Below are 14,467 nucleotides of genomic sequence, written 5' to 3'. Positions count from 1 at the left end.
CTTCTCAGTGGCCATGATATTCAAGCAGATAGGCTTCAGAACGGTGAAAGGCTTCTGTCTACTAGTTAGAAAAGAACTGGCTTCGGGAGAGTGAATATGATGCCGCAAGAACTCTGCAAATGAATGCAGACTATGAGAACCTAGGGATTCTCCCACAGACATGTACCCCTGACATCATTAAAGATGCGAGGGAAGGGAAGAGGTCATATGCATCCTCAGAAGATTTTGAAGATAAATCCGTTTGAAGACATTGACCTGATAGTGCGAAGACATTCACTTATTTGAAGAGAGTTCATTCCAGATTTGTACGAATCGATGAATAGGTACAAGTGAGGAATCTAACTAGTTATGAAGCATAAGTGAATACCTTTGGCATGATATGAGATGCAGAAAGGGACGGATCCATAGTTGGAAGTGTAGAAACCACTTTTGGTTGAAGTGGATGGATTTTACGGATCAAAAAGACAGTAAAAAGTGAGATTTAATTACCACTGACGAACTGCTAGACGAGGTAGTGAAGTAAGCCGAGCAGTCCAATCTCTTGCGCCCTAACTTTGCCACGGAAGACACCTACGGCGGCGGCGGAGAGAAGGAGGTCCGCGGCCGGCGTGGGGACGGCGTCGAAGAAGTCACGGCAGCTAAGCGCTTCGTCTCTGGCGTCGACGTGAGCTAGCGGTGGAGCTAGGGTTTGAGCAAGGTGGAAGGGGAGATAGTGACCGCGTGGGGTGAGTATTTATAAGGTAAAGGGCTACATAGCGCAATTATGCAGGTTCCCCATGTGGCTCACATCTGATGGACACATGGCGTGCATGCAACTCATTGAAAGTTGTTCCATGTTCCCACACACGCCTGGTTTGTGTGGAGATTGTTCCGGCTTCTCCGGTATTCAGGCAAATGAGATATAGCATTGAAAATAGGTTTAAATGTGTGTCTCTGTATCTTCAGCTGACAAGGACGCAGTGAAGACATTTGACACGTTTCAATAGAATGCATATGACTAGATAGACAGAGTTTGAGGAAGAAGCACATAAGGGGTTAGGGTCCGATCACATTCACTTACTTCAGAAAATTGCAAGGTTGAAGACATAGATATAAGTGAATGTTGTAGAGGACAGAACACCATATATATATATATATATATATATATATATATATATATATATATATCAAAAGGACAAAATCAACATTGCGACGATAAACCTTGAAGATCAATCAATGTTGAATACAAACCAAATGTGAAGGTAATGCAATCATGACACCAAAAGAAAGTCGTCGAGGAAGTTTTGGTGGTGGCGTTACCGTATAAGAAGTATTAGACCCAGACACGGCACACAATTATCGTGGCGCTCGGAAGTCAAATTCTGCGTTAATGTATTCACACTTAGAGTGTATGTCTTCATTGAATGAAGATATATGTTACTTCGTGTGTTGCACATCTAAGTCATCAACATGCATAAGCGTTAGGATGTGTGTCCAATCACAGGACATTTGAGGATTCTAAGATATTTAGCTCACACCGCAACTTGCAAAACCTTGTCTCATCCAAGGGCTTTGTGAAGATATCTACCAATTGCTCTTCGATGTTAACGTGAATGATATCAATATCTTCCTTCATGACATGATCTCTGAGAAAGCGATGACAGATCTGAATGTGCTTTGTCTTCGAGTGCTGAACTGGGTTGTTGGCAATCTTGATGGCACTTTCGTTGTCACAGTAGAGTGGCACATGCTTCAGGCGGATGTCGTAGTCCTTGAGGGTTTGCTTCATCCATAGAAGCTGAGCGCAGCAAGATCCAGCAGCAATGTATTCGGATTCAGCAGTGGAGAGAGATACACAGTTCTACTTCTTTGAAGACCAACAGACAAGAGATCGTCCAAGAAAGTGACATGTCACTACTACAGGATGCTGCTAACGCGACACTACGATCAGATACCCTTCGATGAAACTATGTGCGATGCCATAATCGCAAACGGTGGTGTAAAAAACCCATCAAAAAAGGTGCAAAACGTTTGCGATGGCGGAGCCATCAAACACGGTTCAAATTTTAGTTGCGTGTGCGATGCAGGGCATACAGTTCAGTTCAATTAACTATTTTCGATGAGGAGGAACAAAAGAAATGTGCAGCCAGATGGAGGTGTGTGCGATATACAACATATGGTTCACTCGGATGAATTGTTTGTCATTAGGCAACACAAAAGAAACAGTCAGCCAGATGAAGGTGTGTGCGATATACAGCATCCGATTCACTCGGATGAACTATTTGCGTTGAGACATGAGAACAAAAAGGTTCAACTTAACAAGATGTGTGTGATACGCGACAAACAGGTCTGTAATCAGAAATGTGTGTGAAGACCGATAATAACACAGACGGTTGCTGCTAATATGACGTGTGTGTTGTGCGATGGGATTGCATACAGAACAACAACATACATACACACACACACACACTTATAAGCACATGCTTGCATAACCAAATTAAACATCCACTTACATAGGTGGCTACTACAACCATGGCATTTGCACACACCAAAGTAAACTATTACATGCATAATTACATAGGTGGCTACTACACACATGACATTTCCACACACCAATAAAGTAAACTATATATTACATGCATGATTAACTAGCATAAACGATCATCTGATTACCATTTACTTCTTGTGACGCTTGCTCTGCTTGTGGCTCGATTCAGGCTCGTCGATTTGGGTAACGAGGCACTTCCTCATGTCAACGATCCGCCTGTGCATCTCATAGCATGTGTACACGCTCTTGGCCGCGAACCTGAGGTGAGGTTCATCTAGTTGCCGCATCCAGGCCCTGTGCCAGGATAGGGGACTTGTTCTCTGGGCATCCTGCTTCATCTTTTCGTAGTAGGGGTCGATGATGGCCTAGGCGAGTTCAACCACGGAGTCCTTCTTCGTGCTGCCCCAGACCCTGTAGTGGTCACGAATTTCGACAAGGTTCTTGCAAGCCAAGCCCGTAACACTAAGCGCGTTTACATCGTCGGTGGTTTCCACAGTGGCGAACTTGTAGTCGGTGTTGCTGACAAACGTGTTGAAACGGTCGCAAGGCTCTGTGGCCATGCAGTATTGGTAGATGAGGACATGATGGCGCACGCACAACTGGGTGACAGCAACCTTCTGATCTATGCCGGGATGACCGGTGGTGTACTGGAGGTCGATGCCGACCACCTTATACTTGTCTCGAGCAAGCAATTGCTCAATAATGTTGATGTAGTCATCCACCACGGCCGGGTCGATGGTGTACACCACCGAGAGATCTGTCTCCCTCGCGTGGGTCTCCACTCTATGCTCGCCGAACTCCATTGGAGCTCCGCTGGACATCCCCTCTCTATGTGTCGTCATGGGTGTGCTTGTTGTGTTGTAGGGCGCAATCGAAAGGTTGAAGAGACTAAGGTTATAATGACCGCGGGAATTAAAGGGGAAGCCGAATGACCAAGAATATCGGCAGCCCCTGATGGCAGTTCTAATTTGCAGCACGTAACTCCATCGTGTCGCACGTAACTGCATCGCGTGGCAACGCGCGCGGCGCAACCGCATGTGTATGGGCCCCCGACATGATCGTGCGCACGCCCACCCGCTGGCAGAGCGCGCGCAGAGGGACGCGAGAAGACTGCTCCGCAGTCGCCTCAACGGCGAGCAACCATATATATATATGCATATAGAAGTTAAACACGCAAGGAAAAGCTATCCACAAGTCGATCACGCCGACGGACATGAGCAGAGCGCGCCAACGGGTGCGAGCAGAGCGTGCCGCGGCGCCTAACGGTGAGCACAGCGTGCTGCGGCACCTAACGACGAGCAGAGCTTGCCGAGGGACGCGAGCAGAGGCCGGCACAGTGATACATGGAAAATAAGACAAACTAAGCGAGCGATGTCAGAGACATCAAGCACGAATCAAATTAGAGTTGCGTGTGCGATACGTGGTATACAGTTGATCCATCCGAGCAGTTTGTGATGGAATAAGCCATGTGTGTTGCGGGCAAACGCTTGCTGGTATATAACCTTAAATTTAACCAAAAAAGTGTTAATGCATGTTACAAAAATTGTATATCTGGGAAACTATGTTCAAATACGACTCCCAACGATATAATCTTTGGTGACATGGATTCGTATTTTATTAGTTAAATCCTACTTATAAACCAGGACGGGGATATAGTCGGTAATTAAATCGCAAACGTTTTTCTTGTATTAACCGTATGTGTACATGTCCTTTCGTCCTCCTCTCGCACGTCTTGTCACCCCGCTGCCGCAGACGGCTTACAATGCAAACTTGCGCAGCGCGCGGGGGCGTTCTTTTGGCCAAATGGTGGCGCCAATGAATCGTCGGTGAGCCTGTTCCCGCGCAACCTCGTAGGTTTCCGCGCAAGCTTCCCTCCTGACTCAGTGAAATCCCACAAAATCCCAATGCTTACCGCCCTGCTATAAAAACCCTCACAGCCAGCGAGTCCTATGTCGCATTTTCCCCTCTCTCCCTGTAGCTTATCTCGTGTGCTTCTCCCACAATCACCAATGGCACCAGTCTGTCGTCGTCGCTCAGCCACTCCGCCATCATCAGAGGACAGCTCCAGCTGGGAGGCTACACCGCGGCGGCGGCGCCGTCCCCAGCGTAGTGTAGTGCATGTGGCGTCCCTATTGGGTGTGCGCAGAACACCCACCACACGCTCCGCCGCCGCTGCCCGTCAGCAGCTGTTGCCGGCCGCCATTGCCACCACACCACCGTCGATAGCCAGGGCCATCTCCTGCTCCACCGCAGCGGCCCAAAGGCGGGAGGTGGCCGTCATGGCCGCCACCCCACTGCCGACCACCATGGCCATCACTCGCACTGCCACCGCGGCCCGAAGGAGGGAGGTGGTGATCGTAGCCGCCACCCCATCGTCGGCCGTCATGGCCGCCAGCCCACTATCGACCGCCGGGATCATCACCTGCTCTGCCACCGCCGCCTGAAGGAGGGAGGAGGATATGGAGGCCCGCACGTGCGTCAGCGACCTGCGCGCTACATCGAGGTCCTACAGGAGAAGGAGGAGCGCCTCGTCGATCATGCAAAGAGTCTTACCGCAGCCGTGGCCGCAGCACACGCCGACGCAGAGGTGAGAAATCAGGAGATCTACGAGCAGTCTGGCCGCTTCGAGAGGGATCGTCTGGAGCGGCAGTGGGCGTTCGAGCTGGCGAGCGTCGCTGAACATGCAGCAGCGGCAGACACAGTATTGCATTTCTCTAGCTAGTCGGTAGGCTCCTCCTCCTCCTCTGCCTCTTACTGAGCGCGCTCGGCAGATGAGAGGCTGCCGGAAGTAGCACAAAGCCCCTCCGTGGTAGTAGAAGTAATTAGGGGCTATTTTGTTCAGTTCATCTGACTATAGATGTGTGGTCAAATTGTACACAACATACTTAAAATTAGCTAGTATATATAGTTGAACTAGCTATTTTAGTACGTGGTTGGCAATAATTGGGGAAAGGTTTGGTCGGTTCAGCTATCGATTTGAACTGTTTGTATAAATTAAGAATGATTGCTTAATCTATGAATGAAATCTATACTTAATTACTAAATTTTAGTTGCATAAATTAGATAGTGCTAGTGATTTCTAGCTACATATTTTGACAAATCGTAGTGTTACAAGGATTGACAAATGGCAACGTTACTAGATTAACAAATGTAAATCTTTCTAGTTTGACAAATGGCAACATACCTAATATGACAGATGCAAATCTTACCAAATTGTTTGTACGTGGTTGCACACGGGTCATACAAAACAACCGTTTGCATTGAAGGGATGCACAAATCCTGTGTTGCGGATTTTCCCTCGACTTAAGGGGGAAGACCATAGATTCATAGCTCCCTTTGCATACGGGTGTTCTATCTAAAACGTTTGCTATCAAGAGCTGTAGAAATCCTGCTCGGCACATTTTCTCTTGGCTTCCTGGGGAAGCTGTCGTTTGCGATGAGTGTTTTATATTTAAAAACCGTATTAAACTGCGGCTTGGGCGCCATTAATGTAGAGGGTGCGAGCAAGGCGGGCGGCCACGGAAGTCAAAGGGCTCGCTTCCCGGTGAGCCTGCACGGCGTACAACTCGCTCGCTTCTCGGTGAGCCTCCGCATTGGAGTACAACTCGCACGCCTTCCATTTAGTCAAGCACTCAAGCACCTGTCCGCACGGCACCTCCTAGCCATTAAAATAGTGAGGCATGGCGTCACGTGAATGGTTATCAGAACGCACCCAATTTAAATTATACAAAATGTTTGAGATGTTAAAGTGGCAGCTATTTGTTTCAAAATGCCTTTGTTGGTTGTTATTCGAGTGCGCCTTCTCTCCAAATGGACACGAAAAATACCACATCATGTCAGGTGCCATTCCATTATAGCATACCAAGTTTCATGAATTTTAGACGAGTTTTGGACTTACTAGAATTTTGAAATAAAGTATCTCAACGTTTTGCCGGCAATCAACAGTGTCCTGGTGTTTGAAATTCATTCGGTCATTCCCATTCCTTGCATGGGACCTAAGCATGCCCCGAAGGACACAGATTTGGATTTTCAACCAATTTATATGCACTGAAGCTTGTGCATGTAGTTCAAATTTGAATCATGCACATGAAATTCCTAGAAAACCTAGTTAATGTATAGAAATGTCCAAACGAACCCTGAAAAATTCCAAAAGTAAACACAACACTCCTGTTGTTCTATGTCGACGCTAGAAATTTTTTGAAAGCAATAAGAGGCAACCGATATCGTTTCGTCCCCAAAGGTGGCACGTTCCCTACCGAAACCATCACGCTTGTTGTGAGAAGCTAATGTTTGTGAGAATCTTATACCCAAACCTGCCCCAAATGGGACAAAAATTTTACCACGGCATGTTGATGCTGCTCCATGATAGCATGCGAAGTTTCATGAATTTTAGACGACTTTTGCATTTACTAGAATTTAAAAGCCAGGTATCTCAATGTTTGCGGCCGAGTGACGGTGGAGGGTGTTTGAAATTCAGTCCCATTTCTTGCATGGGACCTAAGCATGCAACCAAGGACACATATTTGATTTTTCAACCAGTTTATATGCACTGGAGAATGTGCATGTAGTTCAAATTTGAATTATGCACATGAAATGCCTAGAAAACCCAGTTAATGTATAAAAATGTTCAAACGAACCCCAAAAAATACCAAAAGTAAACACAACACTCCTGTTGTTCTATGTTGACACTAGAAATTTTTTGAAAGCAATAAGAGGCAACGGATATCGTTTCGTCCCCAAAGGTGGCACGTTCCCTACCAAAACCATCACGCTTGTTGTGAGAAGCTAAGGTTTGTGAGGAGCTTATACCCAAACCTGCCCCAAATGGGACAAATTTTTTACCATGGCATGTTGATGCTCCTCCATGATAGCATGCCAAGTTTCATGAATTTCAGACGACTTTTGCATTTACTAGAATTTAAAAGCCAGTATCTCAATGTTTGCGGCCGAGTGACAGTGGCAGGGTGTTTGAAATTCATTCTCATTTCATGCATGGGACCTAAGCATGCTACCAAGGACACATATTTGATTTTTCAACCAGTTTATATGCACTAGAGAATGTGCATGTAGTTCAAATTTGAGTTATGCACATAAAATGCCTCGAAAACCCAGTTAATGTATAAAAATGTCCAAACAAACCCCGAAAAATTCCAAAATTGAACACAACACTCCTGTTGTTCTATGTTGACACTCAAATTTTTTTGAAAGCAATAAGAGGCAACGGATATCGTTTTGTCCCCAAAGCTGGCACATTCCCTACCGAAACCATCACGCTTGTTGTGAGAAGCTCTGGTTTGTGAGAAGCTTATACCCAAACCTGCCCTAAATGGGACAATTTTTTTACCACGGCATGTTGATTACGCTCCATGATAGCATGTCAAGTTTCAGGAATTTCAAACGACTTTTGAATTTACTAGAATTAAAAAACCAGGTATCTCAATGTTTGCGGTCAAGTGACAGTGGCAGGGTGTTTGAAATTCATTCTCATTTCTTGCATGGGACCTAAGCATGCAACCAAGGACACATATTTGATTTTTGAACCAGTTTATATGCACTGGAGAATGTGCATGTAGTTCAAATTTGAATTATGCGCATAAAATGCCTGGGAAACCCAGTTAATGTATAAAAATGTCCAAACGAACCCCGAAAAATTCCAAAAGTAAACAGAACACTCTTGTTGTTCTATGTTGACACTCGATTTTTTAAAGCAATAAGAGGCAACGGATATTGTTTCGTCCCCAAAGGTGGCAGGTTCCCTACCGAAACCATCACGCTTGTTGTGAGAAGCTCTGGTTTGTGAGAAGCTTATACCCAAACCTGCCCCAAATGGGACAAAAATTTTACCACGGCATATTGAGGCCGCTCCATGATAGCATGCCAAGTTTCATGAATTTCGGACGAGTTTTGGATTTACTGAATTTAAAAACTAGGTATCTCAATGTTTGCGGCCGAGTGACGGTGGCAGGGTGTTTGAAATTCATTCCCACTTCTTGCATGGGACCTAAGCATACAACCAAGGACACGGATTTGATTTTTCATCCAGTTTATATGCACTGGAGAATGTGCATGTAGCTCAAATTTGAATTATGCACATAAAATGCCTGGGGAACCCAGTTAATGAATAAAAATGTCCAAACGAACCCCGAAATATTCCAAAATTAAACACAACACTCCTATTGTTCTATGTTGACACTCGAATTTTTTTGAAAGCAATAAGAGGCAACGGGTATCGTTTCGTCCCCAAAGGTGGCACGTTCCCAACCGAAACCATCACGCTTGCTGTGAGAAGCTCTGTTTTGTGTGAAGCTTATACCCAAACCTGCCCCAAACGGGACAAAATTTTTACCATGACATGTTGATGCCGCTCCATGATAGCATGCCAAGTTTCACGAATTTCAAACGAGTTTTGGATTTACTAGAACTTAAAAACCAGGTATCTCAATGTTTGCGGCCGAGTGACGGTGGCAGGGTGTGTGACATTCATTCCCATTTCTTGCATGGGGCCTAAGCATGCAACCAAGCACACAGATTTGATTTTTCAACCCGTTTATATGCACTGGAGCATGTGCATGTAGTTCAAATTAGAATTATGCACCTGAAATGCCTACAAAACCAAGTTAATGTATAAAATCATCCAAACAAGCCCTGAATAATTCCAAATTTTTTGATGCCACACCTATAGTTGCATGTTCATTGTAGATAAAAGTTCTAGCAATTCAAACACCATCCTTTGTAGTTGTGACCCCATTACGTAATTCAAATAAAGACGGTAAATCAAGTAGATCGCACACAGTTTATTATCACCAACCGTGTGAGATGGAGCACAAAATATTTTGGAGCACCGTCGGTGTATAGTATGCCTATGGAGTACGCGAGAAGGTGCGTCGGCTATAGTCCATAGCCGGTGTGTCAAGCACACTAGCTCACTCCCCAAATATCATTTCACTGTTCATTCGTCGCTGGTGAAAGATGGGGACGTGGACCCATGTCGTGGGGGAAACTTCGGCAGCCCACTCCGGTGAGAGCATGGCCACAGCTGCCAGGCGCATGCTAACAAGCTTCGTGAGGGAGACCGCAGTCTGCGTCCGGGCGGCCAAGGCAGCCAAACGGCCGATGTTGCTTCTCAGGCGGCAGCATCTGCCTCGGGGATAGCAACTGGCGAGAGCGGCACATCAGCTGTCTGTTCCATTGCGGCGGCCTTAGCCCTGATGGAGGCCGCCCACTACCATGTCGAGGCCGTCCACGCCCAGCTCGTGGCGGTCACCGCACAAATCGAACGAAGCTTCTCCGACAACGGTCGGCAACCCACGGCCAAAGAGTTGGCAATCTCCAAGAGAGTTGGAGCAGTCGTCCGTTCCTGCGCGGCATACTTTGCCATGACGGAGCCCGCCAGAGCCCAGATCGCGGCCGCCCACGCCTAGCTCATGGCGGCCTACTCCACAGATATGGAGGACGCGAATGGCGAGATGCTTGCTGTGTATGGTGCAATTGATGCCATGGAGCCCCTTCCCCAGGAGACCGTCGGGCGCGAGCTGTACATGGAGGCGGCGGCAGAGATCAACGAGCACCAGCCGTAGTAGTACTCTTTGTTTTGTTTAATTAAGAGTGTCGGTCTTTAATTTGTTAGAGTAATGTTTAGGTCAGCTAGCTCTGTTTAATTGTTGAACTTGCTCGATTAAGAAGTTAGTTTCCTTTGTGTACCCAAATTATGCAATGACGTGGATGACCACTATAACCAGGGAAATTCGAACCAAAATTTTTGACGTTCAAACACAAAACACACGGGTTAAGCTATTTGAATCGTTTGTGATGTTCACATATCGTACACAGTTCTGAATAAGGGACCGTGTCTGATGACACTTTGCACGCCAGTTTTTTCAGTGAAGCGATTCCAAATTTTCGGCTTTCGCGGAAATATCTGCCTTCCCGCCCCCTCCCCCTTACCAAAAGCCACATTTCCCCTGTTTCCACCTTCCTTTTCAAGTTGAAACCTTCACTCCTTGTTTGCAGCGCTGCCTCCTCGTCGGCGACCCTCCTCCATGCTGCTCGGCCTCGCCTATCCAGGCAGGTAATCCACACCCGACCCCCATCCTCCTTCTCCTTCCACATCCCACATGCCCCGACCGCCGAGGCGACACCTTCCACCCAAATCACCGACTCCTCCACCAAATAAGCACCGCCCTAAGCCATGGTGCACGCAGTATAGCCAGGATCCAAAGGACCATTTGGCAGCGGAGAAGCAAATCACGGCCGCACGCGTGGATGAGGTCGCGATGGCTGCCATTTGCCGTCGAGGCCACCGTCGACGCCTCACGCGCCGACGATGCGACGCGGTTGGCTGTTTGGTTCAAGTTTTCAATGCGATGTTCAATTTTTGTGGGTGCATTTTGTTATTGTATACCATGTGAGAAGTAAATCGAATTTGGCTGTACTAAATACATGAGAAACAAATACAATTGCTATATTTCCATGTTGTTAAGCATGCTTGGTTTGGTTAACTGTCTGATCTTCTATTAGGAGTATGTTATATTGTGCAATGTGGTGCTCAGTTAATGTTTGATTCATTTGTTGTGGTGTTTAGTTAACTGTTTTGTTTGGTTCAACTCTGCAATGCGATGTTCAATAGTTTTTTTTGACCTTGAAGACTGCAGGGTTTACACCCCACAGCATTTTATTAAAAAAAGACAGGAAGAACATCACAGAGTTCCTTAAGAAAAGGAACTGGACAGGAAAGGAAAGAAAAATAAAACTGAACAAACTAGTCTAGACAGAAAAGAGAAGTCTAACTATAAAGATTACAAATGCAGGGCCCCTCAAGGAGGCAGGAAATCAATCCATCTCATCAACGCATCCCTGTGTCTTGACTTGATTCTGTGAGCTAAGAGAGAGATGTCCTGGACAAAGCCATTCCTCCACTGCCTAAAGGTAGGTCTGAGATGCCTGAAGACTTTGTCATTCCTAACTTTCCAAATATTCCACCAAGTGAGGAAGACCACTTCAGAGAAGAAAGGCTTATTGAAATCCTTCCTAGCATGGTGTGCAATCTGCACCATATCCTGACTATTGAGCCATGAAATTTGTAGATAGTTCCATACTCTCATGCTAAAGTTGCACTGGAAGAATAAATGATTCATGTCTTCAAGTGCTCCTGTGTGACAAAGTACACACTCAGGCCCATCATTGATCTTCCACTTCCTGCGTTGAATCATATCTTTGGTGTTTACTCTGTCCATAATGACAAGCCAGGCAAACATTTTAATTGTCATAGTACAGCAGGATTTCCATATCCAACAGAGAAGAAGGTTGACAGGAATTGGCTCATGAACAAAGTTATAGTATTTCTTTGCTGTAAACCCAGCATTCTTCCCATGTTTCCATTGCCAGGAATCATTAGCAGCAACATCGAAGGAAATCTCAGCCACAACTCCAGACAGTTGATTAAACTCCATATAGGCCAATTCAGATAGTGGCAAGGAGAACATGCTCTGAAACTCACTGGTCTGCATCACTTCCATAACAGAGAAATTCTTTTGCAAGCAGAAGGAAAAAAGTCTAGGGAATCTGTCTTGGAGTGGTATGAATGAGTTATCAATTTCCCAAGAATCAGACCAGAATAGCAAAGAGTCCCCTCTTCCCACAAATACAGAAGAAACAGCCCTGAATTTATCCATTAGCTTACAGATGTCTCACCACCAAAAGGAGCCACACAAAGCAGTGTCATGAGGAACTCTATGATAATAGTAAGTGTCCCAGATCAAATGAACCCATGGCACATCTACTTATAGAGCTTATTGAGGAATTTCATTAACAAAGCTTCATTTTGCAGGCCCAGATTGAGTATGCCAAGCCCACCCTTAAGTTTGGGCCTGCAGACCAAGGGCCAAGCAGCCAGAGAATTCCCCTTCTCCTGACCATACTTTCTCCATAGACATTGTCTCTGTATTCTTTCCAGTTGCTTTAAAATCCCTTGTGGTATTGATAAACTACAAAGGAAAAAGATTGGCAATGAAGAGATAACAGAGTTTACCAACTCCAGCCTACTACCTTGGGGCAGAAACCATGAGCTAGCAGTTAACCTTCTTTCCATATAGTCAACTAGTGGAAGCAGATCAACAATTTTGGGCCTAGTTGTGCCCACTGGCAGACCCAAATATGTGAATGGCATAACCCCCAGTTGGCACCCAAACTGTGCAGCAAGAACATTGGCAGAAGTGGCATCCACATTAATTGGTTACATTGATGATTTGTGATAATTAATCTGCAGTCCAGTTGCCATGGAGAAGGACTTTAGAACAGACTTAAGCACCTCCAACTGAGCAGAATCAGCATTCACAAACAGAAGTGTGTCATCAGCATATTTGACCACTGGGTAATCAGGATCATGAGTTAGTAGGGGCAAAGAGAGAAGTCCTTTCATGAGATGATCATTAATCATAGTCTGCAATAGATCAGCAGCAATCACAAACAACAAAGGTGAGATGGGATCACCTTGCTTTACCCCACACTTGCACTTGAAATGATTTCCTGGTACCCCATTAAGTAAGATTGAGGAGGTTGCTGAGGACAACAATTGCTGTATCCAGGATATCCATTTATTATCAAAACCCTTTGCCACCAAGATCTTTATAATTGCCTCATGCTGAATAGAATCAAAGGCTTTTTCAAAGTCAAGTTTGAGTAACATGATTGGCTGTTTTGACTGATTGCACTGGTGAATGTACTCAAAAGTCCATGCTATACAATCCTGAATGGTTCTTGATTGGATAAAGCCATATTGATTCTTATGCACACATTTGGTTATTTCATCTTGGAACCTGTTGGCTGCAAGCTTAGTGAGGAATTTCAACCCCACACTTGTCAAAGAAATTGGCCTAAAATCTCCAGCAGTTTCAGGTGACAACTTTTTGGGGATCAGAGTTATGAAGGCCTCACTGAGATTTTCAAGCTGAGCAGTTCCAGCATGGAACTCATTGACCAGTGCAATGAAATCTCCTGAAATGATTGGCCAACACTTTTTCATAAAAAGACCATTAAATCCATCTGGTCCATGAGCCTTGTCAATGGGCAATTCCCTGATCACCTGCTCAATTTCTTTGACCTCAAAAGGCCTAGTGAGGACATCTAGCCCCTGCACCCTATGGATGATAGAAAGGATGTCATTGCCCAGAAAGATTGGTTTCACAGTTCCCATTCTGCCCTTAAAAATCTCCAGAAATTCCTTAGCAATTGTGTCATGGTCTGAAGAAACTGTTCCATCAGACAACTGTAAGGTGGCAATTGAATTTTTTCTATATCTCTTAGTTGCCATGGCTTGGAAGAATTTGGAATTTTCTTCCCCCACTTTGATGTACCTAATGGTGCACCTCTTCTTCTAGTATAGAAATTGCAAATGAAGAAGATATTCATGGTGCATCTTCACTAGTTTTCTGAAATTGGATTCAGATAAGAACAAAGGCCTGGATTCTTCCAAATCATCTAACCAAAAGATCACCCAGTTACACTTCTCAATCGGAATTTTAATATGTGACAAACCCTTCTGCCATTTCTTAAGAGCAAACCTCAAAGCTTTTAGTTTGTCCATAATAATTGCTGATATGTGTGTTTTATGAGAATGTTTTTGCCAAACCTCTTGAACACACTCCATGAAACCAGGTTGGTGGACCCAATAATTTTCAAATCTGAATATGTGAGCCTTTGGGATGTTTGTGCATATAGAAACCACACATGGAATATGATCTGACGCAGTTTTGGCAAGAGGTGTAACTTGAGTATTTGGGTATTGGTCAATCCAGCTGGCAGAGGTAAAAAACCAATCCAACTGTTCAAGAAGAGGGAAATCCTGCATATTAGACCAAGTGAACCTTCTTCCTTTTAGAGGTAATTCAAGCAGTCCCAAGTGACCTATGATCTCACTGAAAATAAAAATATCATTGACATCTC

The sequence above is a fragment of the Triticum urartu genome, chromosome 6A (genome assembly GCF_056163025.1).
Source record: "Triticum urartu cultivar PI428250 chromosome 6A, HENAU_Tu73, whole genome shotgun sequence".
Taxonomy (NCBI): Eukaryota; Viridiplantae; Streptophyta; class Magnoliopsida; order Poales; family Poaceae; genus Triticum; species Triticum urartu.
Note: the sequence above shows the minus strand (reverse complement) of the source record.